The following is a 5,456-nucleotide window of genomic DNA, read 5'->3' as shown; positions in this document are numbered from 1 at the left end:
TGCCTCAGCCTCCTGAGTAGTGGGGATTACAGGTGTGCGCCACCACTGCCCTGATAATTTTTGTATTTTTAGCAAAGACAGGGTTTCACCATGTTGGTCAGGCTCTTCTCCAACTCTTGAACTTGTGATCTGCCTGCCTCAGCCTCCCGAAGTGCCGGAATTACAGATGTAAGCCACCATGCCCGGGTGATTAGACTTTTTAAAATACGAAATATGGTCAGAATAGTTATACCAGTTGTGTGTGTGTCTTTGTGCATGCATGTGTGCCGTCATATCAACAAAGAGAACAAGGTGAGCCTTATTGATAGCCTATTCAGTATGTTAAGGAAATTAACATTTGAAAATGCAGGAGAGAAACTTTTCATCAAGAAAGATGAACAAATGGTTCGGAAAGTACTTAGGGACTCTTCCTATACTTTTTCTGTAGGATGTTTTTGACATACAACTATATTATATGAGTGCCTTTGCAGGGTATCATATTCCTTTCTGGATTCCCTAGCATAATATCAAAGTGATTTCCCACTTTATCATATTTCCCTAGGGATCTGGGTACCAACTTCTGGAAATGCTGAATGAAGAAGTAAAATAAAAACTAAAAAGACAGTTGGAGGATGATATCAAGTACTAAACCACATATTAAGAGCATAAGCATATATGATGTACACAATCGTCTTGAAATCCTCCTGTCGCATAGTGGCATACCAACTCATTAGACTGTTAATTTGTTCCTTTGACTGTTGCAGAGTCATGGGACAATACATTTGCATTTGAGTAAGGCAAGAGAGTTGAATCAATATAGTTAGCTAATGGAAAAGATGAAGTTACTTCTCACTTTTAGAGAAGTTAAATTGGTTTCCTCTTTGTTCAGACACTAAATTCTTCTTGTAGGCATAAACAAAACAAAACAAAACAAACAAAAACACACTTTACAATCAGATTCCAAACTGTCTCTGTAGATTAGTTCCAGTTTATTTCTCTTCCTTTTCAACCACGGATTTTATAGGCCTGCCACAAAAATACTTAAATTTTTCAGTCTCTATGTTTCACTACAGTCAATTACATTACAGCCTTAATTAGTAAATGACGAGTTGATGGGTGCAGCACACCAACATGGCACAAGTATACATATGTAACAAACCTGCACGTTATGCACATGTACCCTACAACTTAAAGTATACATATGTAACAAACCTGCACGTTATGCACATGTACCCTACAACTTAAAGTATAATAATACTAAATAAATTTAAAAAAAAAGAAAAGAAATATTTAATGTGCTGAGATCTATTCTTAAAACAGAAGTGACAATTCAGAGAAAAAACAAGAAAGGATTTAGTGTGAAACATTCTATTTAAATCTAGTTAAGTCAGTTGTAAGGAATATAATTATTTTCCAGATGAGATATACATATGTAGATATAAAAATTGGAGAAGTGATTATATCCTCAAAGTCCAATGATTATACAGTTGTTAACACATTAGATAAATGTTAAATTGATAAACAGATTTAAGAATGGAAGTATAGACAGATACATAATAGATAAATGGAACATTGATAATATGAAATAAAGCATTTTCATAATTCAAACTCTTCCATATAGAATGACACATTTTGCAGTCAAGAGCGAACTCCCCTCCGCTCTAATGTCTATGCATTTAAAAAACTCAATTTCCATGTATTTCTGTTCAATTTTGTTAAAAAATACGATAGGGTAAATCGTATATAACTGTGAATTATAAAATCTGCTTGCCAAGTAACTCATTGTAATTTGTATTTCCAGAGTACTCTGTTCACTTCCTTTATACATACCCATGGCCCAATAATTATAATATAATGTTATAATGCAAATTGTAATCAAAATTGTATGAAATTTTACCAGTTACAGTAGTCCCTCCTTATCCCTGGTTTTCCTTTCTGTGGTTTCAGTAACCCATGGTAAACTATAGTCTGAAAATATTAAATGGAAAATCCAAAAATAAACAATGCAAAAGTTTTAAATGCATGTTGTTTTCAATAGTATGATAAAATCTTGTGCCCTACTGTTCTGTTCCACCCAGGATGTGAAATATTCCTTTGTCCAGCTATCCACACTGCGAAAGCTTACCTGCCCATTAGTCACTCAGGAACCATCTTTGTTATCAGATCGACTGTTACTGTATTGCAGTGCTTGTGTTCAAGTAACCCTTATTTTACTTAATAACAGCCCCAAAGTGCAAAAATGCTGTGCCTTATTTATGAATCAAAGTTTATTAAAGATATATATGTATAAGAGAAAAACACTGCATATAGAATTTGGCACTATCCATAGTTTCAGGAATCCACAAGGGAGACTTGGAACGTATTTTCTCTGAGTAAGGGGTGGCTACTGTATTTAATCTATGTTAATTTTGCACTTAGTCTAATTTTATCCTGAGGTCTTTTTGTAAAACAAGAAAACAAATCAAAACCAAACCTTTGTTTATAGGAGTTTTCTCCCCTGAAATTATATGCAAATTTTTGAAGGGAAAGCAATCTCTTCTATAATTTACTAGTATGGGGTAGTTTTCCTTGCTTTCTGTAGGATGTTTTTGACATACAACTATATTATATGAGTGCCTTTGCAGGGTATCATATTCCTTTCTGGATTCCCTAGCATAATATCAAAGTGATTTCCCACTTTATCATATTTCCCTAGGGATCTGGGTACCAACTTCTGGAAGTGCTGAATGAAGAAGTAAAATAAAAACTAAAAAGACAGTTGGAGGATGATATCAAGTGCTAAACCACATATTAAGAGCATAAGCATATATGATGTACACAATCGTCTTGAAATCCTCCTGTCGCATAGTAGCATACCAACTCATTAGACTGTTAATTTGTTCCTTTGACTGTTGCAGAGTCATGGGACAATACATTTGCATTTGAGTAAGGCAAGAGAGTTGAATCAATATAGTTAGCTAATGGAAAAGATGAAGTTACTTCTCACTTTTAGAGAAGTTAAATTGGTTTCCTCTTTGTTCAGACACTAAATTCTTCTTGTAGGCATAAACAAAACAAAACAAAACAAACAAAAACACACTTTACAATCAGATTCCAAACTGTCTCTGTAGATTAGTTCCAGTTTATTTCTCTTCCTTTTCAACCATGGATTTTATAGGCCTGCCACAAAAATACTTAAATTTTTCAGTCTCTATGTTTCACTACAGTCAATTACATTACAGCCTTAATTAGTAAATGACGAGTTGATGGGTGCAGCACACCAACATGGCACAAGTATACATATGTAACAAACCTGCACGTTATGCACATGTACCCTACAACTTAAAGTATAATAATACTAAATAAATTTAAAAAAAAAGAAAAGAAATATTTAATGTGCTGAGATCTATTCTTAAAACAGAAGTGACAATTCAGAGAAAAAACAAGAAAGGATTTAGTGTGAAACATTCTATTTAAATCTAGTTAAGTCAGTTGTAAGGAATATAATTATTTTCCAGATGAGATATACATATGTAGATATAAAAATTGGAGAAGTGATTATATCCTCAAAGTCCAATGATTATACAGTTGTTAACACATTAGATAAATGTTAAATTGATAAACAGATTTAAGAATGGAAGTATAGACAGATACATAATAGATAAATGGAACATTGATAATATGAAATAAAGCATTTTCATAATTCAAACTCTTCCATATAGAATGACACATTTTGCAGTCAAGAGCGAACTCCCCTCCGCTCTAATGTCTATGCATTTAAAAAACTCAATTTCCATGTATTTCTGTTCAATTTTGTTAAAAAATACGATAGGGTAAATCGTATATAACTGTGAATTATAAAATCTGCTTGCCAAGTAACTCATTGTAATTTGTATTTCCAGAGTACTCTGTTCACTTCCTTTATACATACCCATGGCCCAATAATTATAATATAATGTTATAATGCAAATTGTAATCAAAATTGTATGAAATTTTACCAGTTACAGTAGTCCCTCCTTATCCCTGGTTTTCCTTTCTGTGGTTTCAGTAACCCATGGTAAACTATAGTCTGAAAATATTAAATGGAAAATCCAAAAATAAACAATGCAAAAGTTTTAAATGCATGTTGTTTTCAATAGTATGATAAAATCTTGTGCCCTACTGTTCTGTTCCACCCAGGATGTGAAATATTCCTTTGTCCAGCTATCCACACTGCGAAAGCTTACCTGCCCATTAGTCACTCAGGAACCATCTTTGTTATCAGATCGACTGTTACTGTATTGCAGTGCTTGTGTTCAAGTAACCCTTATTTTACTTAATAACAGCCCCAAAGTGCAAAAATGCTGTGCCTTATTTATGAATCAAAGTTTATTAAAGATATATATGTATAAGAGAAAAACACTGCATATAGAATTTGGCACTATCCATAGTTTCAGGAATCCACAAGGGAGACTTGGAACGTATTTTCTCTGAGTAAGGGGTGGCTACTGTATTTAATCTATGTTAATTTTGCACTTAGTCTAATTTTATCCTGAGGTCTTTTTGTAAAACAAGAAAACAAATCAAAACCAAACCTTTGTTTATAGGAGTTTTCTCCCCTGAAATTATATGCAAATTTTTGAAGGGAAAGCAATCTCTTCTATTATTTACTAGTATGGGGTAGTTTTCCTTGCCTTTTTCTGAAACTTTTTCATGTTCTTTATGTTCCATCAGGTTTGCTTTACCTGTAGTAACCACTAATTTTGTGAACCATTTTGTTTTCCAGAGAAGAGACACATGACACAAGTAAAGCATTGAAATGAGTTATTTATTGGTTCAGTGAACATATGTATACTATTTGGAACTGAAGATGCAATCACAGAGTCAACAGAACATCACTGGATAAAACATAATTTAACTTATCCTTCCATGATAAAGTATGAAATGTAAATACTCATATCCTCATCTCTTTACTTGGTAGATATATAAAATATATTAAGGGCAGTATAGAAGAGAATAAAAATATGCTTTGCTGCTGACAAGTAATAAAATAGTTTGGAAAACCTATTTAAGGTCTGCAAGTTCTAACACTTCTATAAAACATTTGTAACTAAATGAGTTGTATATCATTGAACTAGGTTAATGAAAACCATAAGTGTTTTGTAGAATAATTTAGACAATTATACCCTTTGGCCTATGTGACTAAGCCATATTTTTAAAACTAGAAAGTCCAACAGACAATTTAAGGAAGATGTTTATAAAACAAAAATATGTGCATTTTGAAATACATAGAATTTATATTTAAATGTGATGTTTCATATAAAATGTTTTAAAGATCAAAAATAAAATATAAATGTAGAAATTCTTGTATATTTAGAAAACCCCATTGTCTCAGCCCAAAATCTCCTTAAGCTGATAAGAAACTTCAGCAAAGTCTCAGGATACAAAATTAATGTGCAAAAATCACAAGCATTCTTATACACTAGTAACAGACAAACAGAGAGCCAAATCATGAATGA

The sequence above is a fragment of the Mandrillus leucophaeus genome, unplaced genomic scaffold (assembly GCF_000951045.1).
Source record: "Mandrillus leucophaeus isolate KB7577 unplaced genomic scaffold, Mleu.le_1.0 Scaffold450, whole genome shotgun sequence".
Classification (NCBI taxonomy): domain Eukaryota; kingdom Metazoa; phylum Chordata; class Mammalia; order Primates; family Cercopithecidae; genus Mandrillus; species Mandrillus leucophaeus.
Note: the sequence above shows the minus strand (reverse complement) of the source record.